Below are 21,453 nucleotides of genomic sequence, written 5' to 3'. Positions count from 1 at the left end.
CCCAATTCGTGTGCTAGGCCTATTAATGACCTCCAACAAGTCTATTTTTCCTAGCCCAAGGGTAGATCTTTTCGCCTTAAGGTTTGTATATAATTGAATATATTTAATATAGTCACCATTGGAAAGATGATATTTATCCTTTACATGTGAAAAAGTGGTTTCTAAGCCATGTATCAAAAAGTCTTTGACACGCAGGATCCCAAGTCTCTGCCATTTTCTTGCTATGGTATCGTTCGAAAATGCTGAGAACGCTTTCATATGCCATAAGGAGGTGTATCTATTCACATTACTAATATGCAAATGTTTAGCAACTTTGCCCCAAACCTTAAGTGCACCGTTTATAACTTCATATTTTCGATCATGTGAATAGCCTTGTGCCTCCTTCTGTTGTAAAAGCAATCCATTGGCCACATTTCCCAATAATAACTCATAAATTGAGGGTGGAGTATTATTATTCATAAAGGGTGTTGTTTGTAAATTAAAGCTAATCAATGGGGTCATTTGTTTAAGGCGTGCAGCCCAATAATACATACTAATATTGGGTATTGCCATCCCACCTCTTTCACTAGGAAGCGACATTAATTTATAAGACCTTCGAATTTTGCCATGTTGCCAGATAAACTTAATCATAAGGGATTCAAGAGTTTTCAGAATCTTAAGGTCAATAGCCAATGGTATTGCTCTAAACAAGTAGAGGCATTTAGGGAGTATATTCATCTTTAGAAAATTAGCTCGTCCTATAATGGTCAGATGAAGTCCATTTACTCTATCCAGATCTTTTTTTATACATTGGATTAAAGGGTTATAGTTATAGTTAATTAGAGATTTAATAGCGGGAGTGATAACAATTCCTAAATATGTAGCACTTACTGCTTTTCTTTGATCGTTATAGTCAATGTTATCCGTACATAGTACAATTGTCTTTGTCTTATTCAAGGAATATCCAGAATAGATGCCAAATTCTGTGGTTATGGCTTCAATTTCCCCCATAGCTTCAACCGGGTTTGATGTTACAACCGCGATATCATCAGCATATGCTAGTACCTTAGTGGAGTAAGAGCCAAGAACAATTGGAGTGATAGAGGGGCTCTCAATTATTTTTAAAATCAAAGGGTTAATATATAAGGCAAATAATAGGGGGGAACAGGGACAACCTTGCCTCGTGCCTCTAGTTATATTAATATTATCAGATTCGGAGCCCATCAGTTGTATTTTAGCTTTAGGAGACAGGTAGATAGATCGTATTGCTTTAATAAATTTGGGGCCGAAATTATTGAGCTTCATAGTCGCCCACAGGAAATTCCACGAGACGCGATCGAACGCCTTTTCAGCGTCTAGTAGTATCATTGACATTCGCCCCCCGTGACAGTCATGGCATCAAACAAGGCTATTGCCCTGGAAGTATGATCTGTTGTTCCTTTACCTGGTACGAAGCCATGCTGCCACGGGGAGACGAGTTGCTCAATGACCCTGCTAAGTCTCATGGCTAACACCTTGGCATACAATTTGGAGTCCGCATTGATTAACGATATGGGTCGATATGATGTTAATTCTTCTGGTGATTTTCCTTTTTTTGGAAAGACAATTATATTAGTGTTATTCCAGGAATCCGGGATTATCCCGTTCCACTGGATACCTAAAAAGAGATCATGCAGTATTGGACCCAATTGAAAGCTTAGAATTTTATATAGATCTATAGGTAGTTTGTCAGGGCCTGCTGCTTTACCTGAAGCTAGTGCGGTTAGTGATAATATAACTTCCTCTAAGGTGATCTCACCTTCCAGATCCTGACGTGTGGTATCGTCTAATTTTTTTAGGCCTTCGGTATTATTAATAAAGTTGTTCAAAAACTCATATTCTGTACTTGGCGATGGAATAGAATCCTCCGTATAGAGATTTTGGTAATACTGATGGAATAGGGCAATGATCTCGTCTGATTGTGAATGTGATTTACCATTCACCATTATTGACTTAATCTGATTAGAAACATTCCTTTGTCTAGTGTATAACGCCAACTGTCTCCCCACTTTTTCTCCATTCTCATAAGTATCTCTTCTATGAGCAGTATACGTTTGAGCTGCTTTTTGGCTAAGGTTGTTGTTTAGCTCATTTCGTAATAAAGTAACTAAGTACATTAACTGGGTAGCCTCTAACCCCTGAGAAATAGCTGTGGTATGTTCCTCCTCTGCCTTAGCCAAGGCTAATACCCTAATAGTAAACTCGTTCTTATTTAATTCTCTTACTCTTGCTTGATAGCTAATAGTCTCCCCCCTAAGAGCTGATTTATAAGAGTCCCATACAGTGTTTCTGGGGGCACTAAAGCGATTAATGTCAAAATATTCCTCCGTCCATTTCTTAATATAACTGATATATTCATTGTCAACTAGCAGTTTCCGATCAAATGACCATTGTCTATGTTGTTTTCTTTCGCCAACTATTACTGTAAGAACAAGGGGATTGTGATCCGATATGATCTTGGGATATTTCGTTATTACTGCATTAGACACTAGGGGCCAGATGTAGGTAATTCTATTTTACCGACTCATAAATACCGAATTTTACCGATTCGGTATTTATGAATCGGTAAAATAGAAGTACCGAGATGTAGGTAAATCCAGATGTGGATTTACCGAATCTTTAAAAGTCGGTATTTACCGATTCGGTAAATACCGACCGGTAATGCTCCATTCATTCCTATGGGCTTTGAAGCCCATAGGAATGAATGGGGCATTACCGGTCGGTATTTACCGAATCGGTAAATACCGATTTTGACAAGGTTGCAGGGGGTGTCACTTTGACACCCTCTAGCACCCCCAAAAAAGGTACGGGGGCCATGTGGCAGGCATACCTGCCCTAAGGGCAGGTCTGCCTGTCATATGGCACAGGTGTGCATGCACACATGTGCATGCACACCTCAATCGGTATTTCACCATCAAATTGAATTTGATGGTAAAATACCGAGTTCTTAGGCCTTGTGGGACTCATAAGAGTCCCACCTACATATCAATTTTACCGATTCTGTAAAAATACCGGTCGGTAAATTTACCGACCAGTATATTTACAGAATCGGTAAAATTACCGATTTGCCCCGTTTCTGTCCTCCTACATCTCGGTAGCCAAATACCGGTCGGTAACGGCCGAATTCGGCCGTTACCGACCGGTATTTGGCTACCTACATCTGGCCCCAGTATATTTACAGAATCGGTAAAATTACCGATTTGCCCCGTTTCTGTCCTCCTACATCTCGGTAGCCAAATACCGGTCGGTAACGGCCGAATTCGGCCGTTACCGACCGGTATTTGGCTACCTACATCTGGCCCTAAATCCCTTGTTACAAAAAAGTAATCTATCCGGACATGTTTTTGGTGTGGATGGGAAAAGTATGTACAACCTGAATCTTGTTGATTTTTTACACCCCATATATCCACTAGTCCATGACTGTATGTTAATCTCCTGATAGCCTTATACACTTTAGGTTTACGTCCTACATAATTCTGCTGATTATAATTATTTTGACCATTAAATAAGTGTGTTTTTAAAGAAATATTAAAGTCTCCACAGAATACTAACGAACCTTGCCAGGTTGCAAGCTCAGCTTCCAGTAGTGAAAATATAGTAGGATCATCTTGATTGGAGCCATAAATTGAGGAGATAACCAAACCATTTGCTAGTTTCGCCATTGCCCATCTACCATGTGGATCCGAAGCAGCCCGAATAGGTTGCCCAAGATAGGTTTTTGCGAGTCTTGCTACCCCTCTTATATTTGATGTTTGGGTAGAAGCGGCTATCAGATTATATCCTCTAACCCTCAGTTGCGCTCTTTTTGTCCATGGTATGTGTGTCTCTTGTAGACATAAAATGTCTACTGGATTAAGTTTGATTAATTCGGACAACCGGCGTTGTTTTTCCCTATTTAATAAACCCCCAATATTCCATGTTTGAATTCTAAGTCTAGCCATTAGCTAATGTGTCAACATATATAAGAAACTCTTTAATTCTCTCATTATACTTGTCAATGATCTTTATCTTCTTAGCCGTACCTCTACTTCCTTTAATCTTACAGTATTTGGACTTTACACAAAAAATATTACCTTTTGGATCAAGTTTTTTTTCCCTGGTTTTTTCCCCGCCCACCCCTCCCCCCAAAGCCCCACCCACCCCTGCAGGTCCCTCCCCCACTCGGGACCCCCCCCCACCATTAGTGGGCAATCGGACTCTACCAGAGTCCTAGTAATGCTAGCAGTGTTACACCCGAACTACCGTGTTCATTAAACAATATATTATAGTTTAGAATACAAGACGCAGAAGGTAACACAATATATCCTAAAGGATGCTTTCTTAAACGGAAAAAGAAAAAAAAATCGAACAGAGAAAACATAAATATCAAACATTGTCAGGTACTAATAATCAATCAATGATATCAGTTATATTAAAGGCTCTGAATTCCATTCACTATACAGCATTATAAACCACTATTTGTTGATCTCCTCAAGATAAGCCTTCGCTTTAATTTCAGAGGTAAAAAATTTCGCCTGACCTGCCCTTACAACCTTTAACTTTGCAGGATTGTTTAAATACGCCTGGGCTCCTTTCTCTTGAAAGGGTTTAATTAAAGACCTTAGCCGCCAGCGCCTCTCCACTGTAGCATGGCAAAAATCCGGCCTGGTAAAAAAAGAAACCTCATTACAAGTGATTTTATGATCAGGTCTAGCCTTTTCGGCCACTGACTGTCTCAATAGAAAGTTTCCAAAGTAGACAAGAATAGCCCGAGGATATGGACCAGGTTTAGCAGGAGGGTTTAATGGCATCCTATGGGCTCGCTGGATCTCAAATTCCCAGTTCCAATTTAGTCTGGCATAGAGTCCTTGAACAGTTTGATTACAAATGGCCGTACATCCTCTCCCTCGATTTTTTCTGGTACTCCCAGTAAGCGTAGATTGTTTCGACGCTGCCTATTTTCGAAATCCTCCAATTTCCATTTCATATCCATCAATTCAGCTTCTTGAAGTTTGATCTTTTCTTCATTAACTTGAGTCTCATTTTCAGTGGTCATTACTCTTGCCTCCATTTCGGTAACCCTTTCAGCAATTGATATACAGGTTTTAGTCAAATTTTTTACCACCCCCTGTATCTTGGTTAAAGCTAGCCTTGATCTTTTGCTGTCTGCCTCTGTCTGTTCTCTATGGGATGCGATGGCCTGTAAAATTGCTTCTACTGCAGTAGAGGGGATTGTGTCTTGTCTCAAAGGGTCTGAACTGTAAGGTTCTCTTTGTTTATCCCTGGATACATGTTTAGGTTTAGATTTAATTGTATTTGATTGATCTTCATCCTCTATGCTTTCTTCAGGTGAGGTTGTAAACAGAAGGGACTCGCCATTTTCGTCGTATTCCACATCACTCTCATCACATTCATTGCTAGAGTTATCAGAATCCAATTCGTCATCCTCAATCTCTGCCTCTGCTCCTGTTTCATCCGAAAAGGAATAGAATACATTCCCTTCTTTTTCAGGAAGGGAGGATCCTTGAGTTCTCAGCTCCCCTCTGTCCGGTATATTACTGTCTATATTACTGTCTATCAACGGCTGGGAGTCAGCGTTCACTTGGCCATGAGTTAAGATGCAATCTCTTAGAGATGTTTCCTCCATCACGTTCATCGTGTAGCAAAATATCTCAGTGTAATTGGAAGTGTTAAGGTATATATCTTTTGATTCAAAAACAATATAATACTCTAATTCAGAAATCATAGAATTTATAGCATCAACATCTCAATCATCTGAATGCAACTCAGGTACTATTACATCACCCATAGAAACTTTGAGGACATATGATATCTGGAGGATCTATGTTGGACCAAATATGTTGAATGGAACTTTATTCCAAGCAATTCCATCAGTCACTGGAAAGGCTAAAATGTTTATGAGGGACAAGCCTCTTTTTAGTTTATGTGAAGACGAATGGGGGGGCAACACATCGACTAGCTCTGTAACAGAATGATCTGGGATGTAATGGTTGTTGATCAGTAGGAAAAAAAACAGTCATAAGTCCAATCGATATGAACAAGAAAACCAAGGAAAGGATGATCCAGACATATCTCCAAGGAGGGACTAGATTAGTACATTTTAACCATGAAATGAAAACACAAATCTGTGCTGGAGGTGGTGAATTTAAAACAGAAGAATCATCTTGATCCAAATAGTACTCAGAGGTACTCATCTGAAAAACAGGAGCAAGGTCAACGAGGAGCAGCTCAACTCCCCCTAAACCAAGATGCCTTAACCACCTCAACCGACGCCAACCTCGCAGACAAAGAACTCCACAGATGGATCACCAACTGCACAGATGAGGTTTCACCCTTACGTAACCCCGACAGACAGCACCCCAGAAAGGCCACCTGGTTCACCACCGACCTCTATGAAGCCAGACGCAACTGCAGACATCCCAAGATGAACAGGAGAAACAGAAAGTCTGCATACAACCGCACCACCTACAAGAACCCTATGACGGAATAACACCAACACATCAAATCCACCAAAAGGACTTTCATCCTGAACAAGATCCTCGCCAACTCCAGCAACCCCAAGGAACCCTTCAGCATCGTCCAGGAATTCACCAAACCCCCCCAGCAAAATCACAGACATCACCCCCTCCCAGGACCTCTGCAACATGCTCAGCCCCTACTTCTACCTGAAAATCAAGGGCCTCTAAAACAACTTCAACGACCAGATGCCTGACTATGAAACTATTCCCTCCTTCAGCAATGGCAGCCAGCCCACAATCTCCTCCAGGACACCAGTCACCACCGAAGACACTGCAGCAACCATGAAAAGCACTCAGGAGCCCCACAGACCCCTGCCCTTTGCACATCTTCCACAGAGCTGCTGCAGCCATCACTCCGGTACTACGATGCACCATCAATGCCATCTTCGAAACTGGCATATTTCCCGACAACTGGAAACACGCAGAAGCCAGGCCTCTAATCAAGAAGCCCTCAGCAGACCCCAAGGACCTAAAGAACTACTGTCCCATCTCCCTTCTCCCCTTCACAGCCAAGGTCACAGAGAAGACCGTCAACATCCAACTAACAAAATTCCTCGAAGAAAACTCCGTTCTTGACCCCTCCCAATCCAAATTCTGTAGCAACAACAGCACAGAGACTGCTCTACTCGCTGCCACAGATGACATTCACACCCTCCTCGACCAAGGACACACAGCAGCCCTAATCCTATCGACCTCTCTGCAGCCTTCAACACCATCACCCACCACACACTCACCTCCAGACTCCACGACGCCGGCATACAGGGATTTGCCCTCGACTGGCTCAGCTCCTTCCTCAACAGCAGAACCCAAAGAATCAGACTATTACCCTTCATCTCCAAACCCACGGAAATCAAATGCAGAGTACCCCAAGAATCGTCACTAAGCCCCACACGCTTCAAAATCTACATGACCCCTACTCGCCGCCATTGTCAGACAGCACTTACTACTTACTCAGGATAGTATCCTACGCTGACAACACCCAGCTCATTCTCTCCCTCACCAAGGACTCCATCACCACCAGCCTCAACTTCCAGGAAGGATTGAAGGTCGTTGCATCCTGGATGAGAAGCAGCTGTCTGAAGCTCAACTGAACCCAACACCTGCGCAATCTCCACTGGTTCCCCGTTGAGAAGAGAGCCACTTTCAGGATACCTTCCCAAACCTACAAATGCCTCCACAACACCGGACCCCAATATATCAACAGCAGAATCTCCTTCCACGTACCCAAGAGGAACCTCCGGAACCTCCAATCGGCTGACCCCACCCTCATCAAAACCCTGTGCATCCGCAGAGAAGAAACGGGTGGCAGAACCTTCTCCTACATCACGGCCAAGACCTGGAATGAGCTCACGAATGACATCGGATGTGCCCCCACCCTGCACATCTTCAGGAAGACCCTCAAGACCTGGCTCTTCAACTGACCGGAGCTGCTCCCAACCCAGTGGCTTCAGACCCTCACGGGTGAGTAGTGCACTTAAAAGAATCCCTGATTGGTTGATTGATTGAGGTTGAAGCTCAGTAGAAGGACTTGAAAAAGCCAACTCAGAAGGATTCCCCAAAGTTGGATCATTATAAATAGCATTTGTTGTAGAAGACATGTTAGTAGAGAGAGGTATTGTGTCAGGGAAGTTGTTGTTGGAGGACTCATTCCCCCCCCCCTCCCTCAGGCACAGAGTTTCATTTTCAATGGTGCTCACAGGCTGGAAAGAAAATTTTTGGGGTAAGAACGACTATTCCATGGATGTATCACCACATTGTGTAGTTTGACATGTTCAATGGAGACAAAGAGTTTGTCTTTATAACCCAGTAGTGGTGGTAAAATACAGTTTGTGTACCTTTAAGACCAAGGAATGGAACAGGAGCACCGTATGTTTGACTAGATCTCCAAAATTTGGATGCCAGCCGGAAACCGGAATGTGATCAGTAGCACTTGTAAAGGGAGACACAGGCAAGTGTTTGCAAGATGAAGCATCGCACAACTTTTGTAGGTCCTGTAACAACAGCACAATGGTTATCTATGTCAAATGTTGCAGCAGCCTCCACAACGTCTGGACCACCAAGATCTAGACCATACATCTTGATGCCAAAAAGCACTTTGTAGTGGGTCTGCCCACTCAGAGATCTTTTAGAGAGATTATGTAATGCTTGTTGAACTGCATAAAGACGGTGCGACCAACTATACCCAGCACCCAGAACCTAAGACTCTAGCCTTTATAGACTGATTTAAGCCACGGTTCATTCTCTCAACAAAAAAATTACCCTTGGGTCAATATGGGGAAGAAAAATGCACTAGCACAACCATGGACTTCATCAAATCACGATACGCTTTTATAAGCGAATGCCGTGAGGTACTGGGTTTTTAAGAACCGGCACAGAACCGGCAACCCAGCGGTGTCAGGGTACACCCGGAGACCTCGTGTCCTTCCTGATTCAGACCACAGAAACTCAGAGTCTTCTAGGTGAAGTCAAGGATCGATTTTATTGGCTGCAACCAAGGTAACAAGTGTCCTAGAAGTACAACGCACGGGAAGTATATTCTCAGGAGACTGCTCGAATTTACAAAGTCAGGTTTCTCTTCTTATACAGAATTTTAAGCTTCAGGCAAACATTCTTGGTTTTACAGTGGATCATTGACATATTTCTAGTACAAAGAAAAGGCAGAGTCATGATGACATGTCCATATTTCACTTAGTGCTGACCACAACAAATCACCCGGTAAGGCCCAACATTTCATCAGATATCGGTGGACCCCCAATAAAAACGGGCACCTCCCCACCATAAAGCAAGTGAAGCAAAAAGAGCAGAGACAGATGCGAGCAAGATACGGCAGGTGTGTGCGCTGAAATGGTTTTATGGCTTGTTGAGCCTTGATGCTATCTTGTTCGGCCACTGGGAGGGGAACTGACCTAACGAGTTCGGCCTGGGGCAATGGTCCCAACTTGTACAGGTCATAGGAAAGTCGATTAAGGTGTACGTGTCCTTGTGGAATCGAATTCAGCTGGATTACAAGCCTATGTAAAGGGCAACTCACAAAATGGCTTCCATACACAAAATGGAAGTTGGGGGTTCTGAATGAAAATGACGATTTCGAGGTGAAATCGTCACTTGAATATGCTGAAAATGCTTGTACATAGTGTACTCGTCATTCTCGGTCTTTTGATACTAAATTCGTCATGTTACGATGAAGTTTTTATTCTCGAGTCCAGAATAATTACACGAGTCTAGAATTTTCAGAACCACAAACCCTCCTTTTGCCCTTACATAGGCAATTAATCTATCCTCATGCTAATCTGAGTCCAGATCTATATTCCTAAAGTCATTGAGATGTTGCTGTAACATCATTCTAGTACTTAGTTCATCTCTTGATACAGGTTTCCTAACACATGATGTGACGCAGAGGCCACATATTTCAAGAGCACACTGTATGCACAGACAGAACAGGAAAAGAATGGCTAAGACCATCCCAATGACCATCAGAATTTTCCATCCCCAGGCGGATATCAGTTCCCAGAACCATCCCATTAACGACCAATCTCCTTTATCCACATGAATAGATTCGGAAATCTTATGTAGTTTGGAGATGGCCTGGTACACTGTTGGAGCGTTATCTGGGATGAAAACACAGCAACTCAATTGGATCAATCTGCATACCCCACCTCGGTCTGCAAGTATGACATCCAACGGGACCCTGTTCTGAAGGGTCATAAGTCGATCCGACTGGAGCTCAGCAGTCAAGTTACTAAGGGCACCAGCAGTTTCAATCACGGTGGACTCAACTACCCTTGTCAATTGCCTTATGTTCCTGCTGTTAGCCATGGATCCCCAGACCGGCAGAAAACCCTTTGCAAAGTCCCCAAATTCTTGACCTGCAGTGTCTTCTTTACCCAAGACACCTCTAACTATCCTTGTCTTGTGGTAATCTGCCGCTGCTGTGTAGGTGGGGGGCAACAGAAATTAAACAAAACATGAGCCCGAAAAGTCAGGGGGCAACCATGTATAGGCTCTATCGTGGCAGATGAAATAAGTACCCTTAGCTGCTAGAAACGCAGGGGAAGTCTGGACTGCATAAACATACGTTTTAGTGCAGATACTCTTCCCTAACTGAGCTCTGGGATTTGTGCCATTACCTTGCAGACACAGATGACCCTGATGGGGTACAATCCAAATCGGGGAAGATCTCTTAGCTTGCTGTTTCTCACTCAGAGTAGCTCCATATCCAGTCATGTTCCATCCTATGTATACTAGTGTCTCGTCTCTCGGGATAGTCTCATAAGAAATACCTTCCTTAATCATGTCTACTATACCCTTGACTAGAGCACTTTTTCTAGGATTGTCTGTTACAGAACGTAGGGGGTAGACTTCATGCGCATATATGAACATTGTTCTGTATGCCCACACAGAACCATTGTGGCTGAAAGGCAGGACCAGATAAGGGATACCTTTATCCGTTGTGTGAGGCATAAGACCGCACACCCAACAGTTAGTTGTGTTCATTACAAGTTGGTGTTGGTGCAAGAGCTGAACAAATGAATTATTAATGAACTCCAATCTCCTATTGAATTCCTGGTCAGGAAGAGGGTGGAAAGAATGAGAGGAAACAGTAGGAGGAGGTATGGGGGATGCAGTGGGTGCAAATGTTACACGAAAAGAGAATAAAACATAACTTATTAAAAAATTTCATTACACTGAATAGCATAAAAATGCACAATATTATAAAACTTTTCTTTGTCATCACGTTACATAATTTGCGTTTAAAGTTCGTTGGTTTGGCAGGTCTCTCCATCTCGGAAAACTCCATCCTCTCTAAAGTGCTGCCCGCGGTGGGAGGTTGACTCTGCTAAGGGATGCTTCTGTCAGTCCAGGGCAACTCCCTTGGACCAACCAGAACTACCGACCTAACGTCGTCAGCTGCACCCCAAAGACTTTAAGCAACCGCGGCCCTAGCAGTGGAACCCGGGTGGCGGTTCAAAAAACAAAAATAAGCAAGTTTCTCAGATGGGAGAGCTGCACTTTCAAAAATGGTGTTTGGAAGGAAAAATAATTTTTTATTAGTCCATGGATCTTGGTCTCGAATTGCAAAACAAATCGCTTTTGTTAGTTCGTATTTCTCGGTCTCAAATTATACCGTTGTCTTCCAGGTACTGTTTGATCCTGGAACAAGAGTTCAGGCTCTGTAGTGTTCAATCGCTTGGATGGTGGCACAGCCTCGTGCGAAATTTTCTCATTTTCTCGTTCAGAGTCAGTTCTTTTTACACGTGCATCACTGAAAGGTAGGTGACGTGGCACGGTTTTAGTTTCTGAGTCAGCGACACCCTTCTGGACCCACGGGTCATGAGGCAGAGAAAAAGGAATTCTTTTACAGTGGACCCCGTGGATCCAGTTGGCCTTTCCCTCCACTCGAATGGCGGATCTTGTGGAAAGAAGGACGAGGTGCGGTCCGGTCCACCTGGGCTGGTCGTTCTTGGTTCTCTGAAAGTTTTTAACAAGGACCCAGGAGCCAGGGTCGATGGAGTGGCCTGGAGTCTCAGAGACCGGAGGCAGGGTGTCGTGAACCTGTTGATGCAAAACACGCAATTTAGCCGTCAGTTCATACAGATAATCAAGCAAAACAGGGTGTTCAAGCTCGCTGAACTTGGTGGGTCGTGGCACTCCCCATATGTTGGCCGGGCGGCCAAAAACAATTTCATACGGACTAAGTTTCACTCGTGAATGCGCAGTCATTCTGGTGGACAGGAGTGCTAAAGGGAGAGCGTCAGGCCATTTAAGACCTGTGCTCGCTTGAATTTTGGGCAGTTTAAGTTTTAAAGTGCCGTTGTAGCATTCTACTAATCCAGCTGATTGGGGGTGATTTGCAGCGTGAAACTTCTGCTGTATACCTAGCCCTTCACATACTCTCTTCATCACTCAACCCACAAATTCACTTCCATTATCAGACCAGACCATTCTAGGCATTCCAAACCTGGGGAAGAACTCTTTCACAAGGGCTTTCGCTGTGGATAAGGCAGTATTGTCTTTTAAGGGATATGCTTCTACCCATCTCGAGAAGGCACAAACAACAACGAGTACGTATTTTAAGTTGTTGCACCTCTCCATGTGGATGAAATCTAGCTGCAAAAGCTCGAACGGATACGTAGGAGGTGCAAAATGACCAGCTGGAGTTGGGGTTCCCCTACCAGGATTGTGTTTCAAACATACCATGCAATTCTTGACGACATTCTCTGCACACTTGGGAATCGCTGAATTCTGCCATACTGGGGCCAACAACTCGCAAATCCCTTTTACGCTGATATGAGCCATTCCATGAGCCATTGTAACTACTGCAAGCACATATGCATCGGGTAACAACCATCTCTGATGCTCTGATAATTCAATCCAACAACCATTTGCATCCATTCTACCCGTACTTTCTCTCCACGTGCTCAACTCTTTCTCTGTGGCCTCAGCTTGAATGGACTTCACACTCTCTATCGCGTCTTCACACATTCCAACATCACCAGTCCATCTTGCAGGGCCTGCAACATACATTCGGCTCATCACATTTCTTGCAGTTTCTTTCGCAGTTTCGTCAGCAAATGCATTCCCACGACCAATATCGTCAGTCACCTTCTTGTGAGCACTACATTTCACAACCGCCACTTGCAGAGGCAAGGTCAGTGATTCGAGGAGCTCATTCACCAACTGACCATGCTGAATCTTAGCTCCATGCGAAGTCAGGAACCCACGTTCTCTCCACAATCGCCCAAAACTGTGAGCCACACCAAATGCATACTGGCTGTCGGTGTAGACAGTCACTTTCATTCCTTTTGACAACACACATGCTCTTGTAAGTGCAATTAATTCTGCTGCCTGAGCTGAATTATGTGAAATACGTGCAGTTTCAACAATTGTATGCAAAGTCGTGACAGCATATGCTGCAGTTGTGTCACCATTCGGGAGCTTGAAGCATGAACCATCCACCCATAATGTACCATCACATTCAGAAAGAGGAGTGTCATAAAGATCAACTCTTCCTTTCGTCTCTTCTTCTGTTCTAAGAAAACAATCATGTTGTTCTGAAGCGTCTGATTCCTCTGCAATTGGCAACAATGTAGCTAGGTTTAAAGTACTGCACCTTTTTATGTGCACATGACTTGCTAATAATGTTAATTCGTAACCTGACAATCGAGCACTAGTTAAGTGCTGTGTCTTGGTTCTATTTAACAACGTGTCTACTGCATGTGGGACCATCACGACTAGTGTATTATTCATTACTAGACCAGCAGACTGTCGGATAGAAACAGCTGCTGCCGCTGTGGCTCTTAAACAACTTGGCAATGTTCTAACTACCGGATCCAAAGTCGACGAAAAATACGCGCATGGACGTTGTTTGTCCCCAAATAACTGAGTCAGAACTGACAAAGCACAACCTTCCTTTTCATGGACATATAATGTAAAAGGCTTACTGTAGTTGGGGGTACCTAACACAGGAGCCGAACATAATGCTGTGCGCAATTCAGAAAAACTGTTCTGACACTCTTCAGACCAAGGAACAGGATTGGGTGTGTCTTTACACGTTAATGCCACCAAAGGCTTGGCTAATAACGAAAAATTTGGAATCCACTGTCTACAGTACGATGTAATGCCCAAGAAAGCACGCACTTCTCTCTGTGTTTTTGGCACACTCAATTTCGCTATGGCCTGTATTCTTTCTGGGGTCAGTTTCCTTCCCTCCTTCGATAAGAGGTGACCTAAGTAGGTCACTTCTTGTCGGCAATATTGCAGTTTGGAAAGTGACACCTTGTGATGTAAATCACACAGATGTCGCAACAATGACAATGTGGCTTTCTTACATATTTCCTCAGTTTCTGCAGCAATGAGCAAATCATCAACGTACTGTACAAGAGTAGCACTTTCAGGCAAAACAATCGTGTCAAGCTGTGTTTTTAAAGCTTGACTATATATTGATGGGCTTTCACAGTAGCCCTTGGGAGCACGTTTAAAGCTGAAGCTGCGTCCTCCTAAACTGAAGGAAAAAATATCCCTGCTTTCCTCAGCAATCGGAATGCTGAAGAAAGCATTCTTCAGGTCAATCACGGAAAACCAAGTGGCAGAAGCTGGAATCATAGTCAATAATGTCGTAATGTCGGGGACAACTGGGAATTGTGGCACGACTATCTTATTCACCTCTCTGAGATCAATCACAAATCTGTACATGGGTGGCTGAGATGGATCAGTCGTTTTAAAACAGGCAGAACGGGACTATTGCAAACGTTGCCTCTTGTCTCTTCAATCACATCTTTTTCAATGAGCTCATAAACGATCGCTAGCAAAGCTTTCTCGCCTTCACTAGAAATTCTATATTGGGGAATTCGTGGCATTTGAACATTGGCTTTTAATGTTACAACATATGGTGGTATTTTTAAAGACCCACATCATTAGGACCAGCGGCCCAAAGAATATCTGGAAGAAACGACAATTCTGCTGGAAGTTTATCCCTTGACAAATACATTGGAGAAACCACTTTCTTACCTAGAGTAAGTTGTACTCCTGAAGGAGAACAGTATAAAGTTGCATACAGTCTTTTTAACAAATCCAATCCCAACAAGTTTTCACCACATCCTGTTGTCAGGATAAGGGGTGCTTCTAATTCACGAGGACCAACAGAAAGAGACAACGGGTCAGAAATCGGATTTCTAACTGGGGCGCCAGAAAAACCTACAGAGACATTCATTTCGCCAGACAAAGGTGCGCCAGGGAGTTTGGAGTGCATAATAGAACTCTTTGTAGCACCAGTATCCAACAGAAAAGGTTCTGACACACCTGATGTAATCACCTCAACGTAAGGTCCACTCTGATCTACTGGAACTGAAACAACTCCCTCTCTTTGTCTATGGCTGTCCTAGCAATCATTACCTTCCCAATGCTCATCTTCCGTATAGTAATCATCAACATAGTATTGAGCTGTCCTGTCGGATGCGGTATTCTGCTGATCGAAATTATTCATAGAATTTTGTGGTGGAAGGGGACGTGCGTTCTGGGGGACGTTTCCGCGTCCTCTACCTCTAGGCGCTTGCTGAACACCACGACCTCTTACACTAGAACCACCATTTGCCCGTTGTAACAGAATAGGGCAATTATACTTGAAATGACCCTCTTCCTTGCAATATGAACACTGGTTGGGGCCTACAGGGACACGTGGCTGAGTATACTCTACCCTTTGCGAGTTCCTCTGATACTGTTGAGGCTGATGAAAATTATTCTGGTAGTGATTCTGACCACTATTATTCTGATTACCACCACCACGTGGCGGATATGCTTGCTGTAACAAAACCTTCGTTTTCAACTCCTTAGTTTTCTTTTCTGCTCTATCTTTCTCGTCTTTGTCTCTATTCTCGTAATATTGTGCAGTAGCTAATATCTGCGCTGAAGATGAGACTGCCGAAGAACTTTCTGAATCCTTCAACTTTTTACACAATTCTGGAAGCAGATTGTGCACGAATTTATCGACAAACAATCTCTGACCACCTTCTGTGGTCATATCTTGACCGCTGTGGTCGACAAATGTCTCTTCAAATCTGGTGAAGAAATCTGAGACAGTTTCTTCTTTCTTTTGCTTACATGCAGACAACTTATCCCAATTTACACGTATTGCCGGCATTATCGTTTTCATGTAATCAACTATTTTGCCAGGGAGTTCTGCTATTAAAGGCTCAGGCTTAGCACCACCAACTTGTCGGGCATCTGCAGCAGCAATATTAGCCCATGAGTCACCTAACTCCTGATCATGATCTGTATGACGAATCTTACCCCATAAAGGCTGTGGAACAACATTTCCAAATAACATATCGATATCGGCTAAATTCATTATACATGACCCAGCAGTTTGTGACAACTCTTTGTAATACCCTGAAGGATTTTTACGCGGATCAGGTAATGTCTGTTTAAGGGCTAAGACTTCAGCTCGCTTCCATGGGACATGTACCCATACACGCTGAAAGTGTGGCAGAATAGGTGGGTCAACGGTTGTGTCACCCTCTCTCCATTGTGGGGGAACTTCTCTCATGGGGTACTGTCGCGCCTTTTTCCTACTAGATGCACCATGCTCAGATTGTGACCCAGAAGTGCTCCCCTTACTCCGATATGATAACAATATTTCAATTGCTCTCTCGACATCGGGACCTACGATCATACCCTCTCCAAACTTAAACCGTACACGACACAACTCCTGCGGGTTGCTTTCCAGATCATTGTCTTCCAAATCCTCGCAGAGGAAAACACACATCTATTCAAAAACATATCTCTGCGTCGGTGCTTCCCATTGACGGAAGACTTCCATGACAGACTCTACATCATATTTTACAGTATCCATAACCCACTTATGAGCTAAACGGTTCAATGAATCTCTCTCTTGATAGTCAGGCAGTTGACTTCGCAACTGTCTTCGTCCTGTGTTAGGGGTCGTAGTAGGCGACCCGAGAAAAGGTGAGAAAAGGTTAGTAACAGTGCTGGCCATTTTCTGCTGAACGGAAGGTGAAACTGAAGGAAGAACAGGTGGAAAAACGGGGTGAGATAAGGCAGAAGTAGAGGCAATAGCAGAGGGAGCACTAGGAGAAATAGAAGGTGCACTAGGCAAAGTCGTAGAAGGCACAGGTGAGGTAGATGTGGTCGGTGGGCTTGGAGGAGGCTGCACCGACGGAGCAGGAGGCAATGTAATCACAGGTTGTGCAACTAAGTTTTGCGGAGGTGCTGTAGGATTCTGTGCATAGGGAGGTGGCGAACTTAATAAATGCGTCATTAACTGATCTTGTTCAAGGTTTTCCGCTGCATCTTGTTTTAGAGGCGGCAAAACTGGATAGCACTTATCTATTGCCATTTTACGTTGCCTGTGCAACTGCTCACTCATCTGTTCTTCTTCATTATCTTTAAACTGCATAGCAGCTTGCATTACGGAAATACCCCTTTCTCTCTTATTTTTCTTCTCTAATTTAATTTCCTTTTGTTTGGCTTCTTTACGCCATAGGCGGAAAGAATCAAACATCGCCGGCCGGGCTTTCTTTTTGAACAGTTTAACTTCGAGGTTATCTAAGATTTCGGTATCAAAGCTACCATATTGGGGCCATTTAAAGACACCATCTTTTCTGGTGTATTTGATCCACACTTCATTGTATGTGATGGGGCCTACTCCGTGTTTGACATATAACTCGTAAGTTGGAGTTCCAACCGGAGGAACCGGACATGAGTCCTCCAATCGGGAGTCCCTATTATTACAACCAAGACAAAACAAAGTTCTAAGTCTAAGACTAGGCATCTTCGCTCTCTAGTCTAGTTCCAAACTTCAAAGGATTATCGATTACGATATTTCTCGTGAATACACGAGTCCTTCGGTTTTGGTGCTTGCAAGTACCAACAATTATCCCAAAGGATACCCAAGACTAAGACCAACTAAGGACTGGGAGACGCTCCACTTATACTTAACTGAGATATCGATGATGTCACCAGAAGACTCGTCTTAGTGTTTCGCTCTACCAAACTTCAAGGGTCCAAATCAGGGCGATAGCCAGGGCAGCAGTCCTTCATAGCCGTCGGGAAGCGGGGAACCTCGCAGCAAAGACCTTCGGACCACGTCCACATGCAGGGGTCGATGAAGTGGTTGGCCGTCCTCCGGAATTTTCACACGAAGCTCCTCACGAACCTCTGGCTGGGCTGGTACCGCTGGAATCACCCCACGTTGGGCGCCAGCTGAGGTACTGGGTTTTTAAGAACCGGCACAGAACCGGCAACCCAGCGGTGTCAGGGTACACCCGGAGACCTCGAGTCCTTCCTGATTCAGACCACAGAAACTCAGAGTCTTCTAGGTGAAGTCAAGGATCGATTTTATTGGCTGCAACCAAGGTAACAAGTGTCCTAGAAGTACAACGCACGGGAAGTATATTCTCGGGAGACTGCTCGAATTTACAAAGTCAGGCTTCTCTTCTTATACAGAATTTTAAGCTTCAGGCAAACATTCTTGGTTTTACAGTGGATCATTTACATATTTCTAGTACAAAGAAAAGGCAGAGTCATGATGACATGTCCATATTTCACTTAGTGCTGACCACAACAAATCACCCGGTAAGGCCCAACATTTCCTCAGATATCGGTGGACCCCCAATAAAAACGGGCACCTCCCCACCATAAAGCAAGTGAAGCAAAAAAGCAGAGACAGATGCGAGCAAGATACGGCAGGTGTGTGCGCTGAAATGGTTTTATGGCTTGTTGAGCCTTGATGCTATCTTGTTCGGCCACTGGGAGGGGAACTGACCTAACGAGTTCGGCCTGGGGCATGGATTCCAACTTGTACAGGTCATAGGAAAGTCGATTAAGGTGTACGTGTCCTTGTGGAATCGAATTCAGCTGGATTACAAGCCTATGTAAAGGGCAACTCACAAAATGGCTTCCATACACAAAATGGAAGTTGGGGGTTCTGAACGAAAATGACGATTTCGAGGTGAAATCGTCACTTGAATATGCTGAAAATGCTTGTACATAGTGTACTCGTCATTCTCGGTCTTTTGATACTAAATTCGTCATGTTACGACGAAGTTTTTATTCTCGAGTCCAGAATAATTACACGAGTCTAGAATTTTCAGAACCACAGCTGGACATTGGTCCGAATGGAATGCGCAACAAGCGTATGTCCTGAGAAAGACTTGCTAGTCTTTAATAACAGTTCAAGCATCAGCTGAGTGCTGTGGCCAAACCCAGAGGAATATAGAGGAAGAATCAACTACAAGCAAAATATATTTGAACGCAATATGTGAAATCAGTGGACTACAATGATAGTATGAAATATATACAGCCAAATGGCAGTGTCTATGGTGGACGAGACATAGTGGTACTCATGATATTTTCGGGTTTGTCGGCATAAAACTTGCCACAGATAGTGTTACTGTGTGAGCGAACTCGTGGCAGCTACTCCCGCGGAAGCTACACTTTCATGTGCGGCCACAATTAAATCATGTCTGCGGTCAGCGTTGGGATTCACACGATCGCCAACTCCAGGAATAGTTACATACGGAACATTTTGCTCATTTAAGTGATAATAATATGTAGAAGGAAAGCCCTTCAGTAAGGAGGGGGTTGCCGCTTTCAAACGCATTCATGATATCATTATCGATATGAGTCTTAGAGCGTGTTACTTCCGCTATTTTAGCTGTGGCATCTGCAGAGTTGGTCGCTTCATCAGCCAGAGAATTCTCACGCATTGATGACTCAATGTATGTATAACATGAGTTTTTGGCAAATTATTCTCAAGATTTGCCACTTTAACCCAAAGCAGTTTGTGCTTAATTGTGCTACCCTTCGAATCCTTAAAATCATTTTGTTGCCAAAAATTTAAATTATCATTAAAGTACTATAGACAGTAATATGAATTACACATAATAATGGTGGGGAAGTCAGGATTTGTATTTTCAAGTGCAAGAAGTAAGGCCTTCAGCCAACTGCGCCGAACAGTCCTGAAGGGACTGTGTTCTAGTAGTTTGAGGGTGAAAGATGCCATCGGAGATAGTTCTACAATAATGGCACACACAGAAGAATATTGCTACTTAGAACCTATAGAAGGTTGTGCAGATCCATCAGTATAAAAGATAGACTTATATTGGTCAAAGGGCAGAATAGAAGAGCAACTTGTTCATATTCTTGTGTTTGCAAAGATGGGTCAAAGACAAAGTCTACATCCTCAGCTGTTAAGGACGTAGCCCATTATATCTATCGAGGATGGAGGGCTTTCGCGTTAGGAACACTGGTTTTCGTGACAGCATCTAGGGCAGGCACAGGAGATATGACAATAATGTGTTTACCTTGAGTAAGTGGCCATTTCTTCAAGGTGGCTATCTGTACAGCAGTTAGAATTTTTTCAGTAGAAGTAAAATGCATTTTCGCTGGTGAAAACAATTGCGATTTATATGCTATTGGTAATCCTTCACCTTCACTGAAGGTGACATATGTACATCCAATTGCACCGTTAAATCAGATTGTAAAGCTCTGAATGTTGCAGTGTGTTCTGTTGTCCAGCAGGAAGCGAAAACATCAGGGCGCATTAAGACGTAAAGTGGTTTAATACATTGTACATAATCAGGTATGTATTTCCAGACAAAATGTAAAAACCCCAGCAAAGACTGCACATTTTTAAGAGTACATGGAATGTGCAATTGAGCTCATTTTTCCAGTAAATTAGGGGCAAGACTTCTACCCTCATTAGTAAATGGACACTGAGCAAAGCTATATGACAGCTTTTTGAAGTTAAATTTGTAACCAAGCTCAGCAAATTGCTAAATTATATGATCTACTCCCGCCAAATGTGGGTTTAATTCATCGTCAGTTAGGTAGATATCATTAACATAGGAAAGCACATCAGGGTCAATATCTTGAAGAATCAACACAATGCGAGGGGCAAAGACTCCCGGGCTGTTCTTGTAGCCCATAGGAAGTCAGGTGTAGCGCCTCTGAAAACTGAGGGGGCTTAACACGGACCAGTTGCGGCTCTCTGGAGCCCATTATGACTGAAAAAAAAGAACTGTTCAAGGTGGTGTTATATTTTTTACGGACAATATTATTAATGAGTGCCATACTATGTGTATTTTTCACCACCAAATTGTGAGTGTGACCATTCGACTGTCTGTAATCTAAACCCAATGTGAAATGAATGATCAGATTTCAGAACCGGAAAATGAGGATTATTCATTTGAGAGAAACATGGTTCAATTAATTGTACTCCAATTTGGGAAGGATTTTCTTTAATGGGTGCTTTTGCATACCATTTAGTAGCATACTGTGGCTGCATCTGAGGTGGAGACCTTATAGGAATAACTCAGTAAGGAGAATCCTTATCCCAACCTGTATGGTTATGACAAAATGTGGGGGCCAGTTCAAGGGCCCATTCCGACACATAAACTTG

Source organism: Lissotriton helveticus, chromosome 6 (genome assembly GCF_964261635.1).
Source record: "Lissotriton helveticus chromosome 6, aLisHel1.1, whole genome shotgun sequence".
Taxonomy (NCBI): Eukaryota; Metazoa; Chordata; class Amphibia; order Caudata; family Salamandridae; genus Lissotriton; species Lissotriton helveticus.
Note: the sequence above shows the minus strand (reverse complement) of the source record.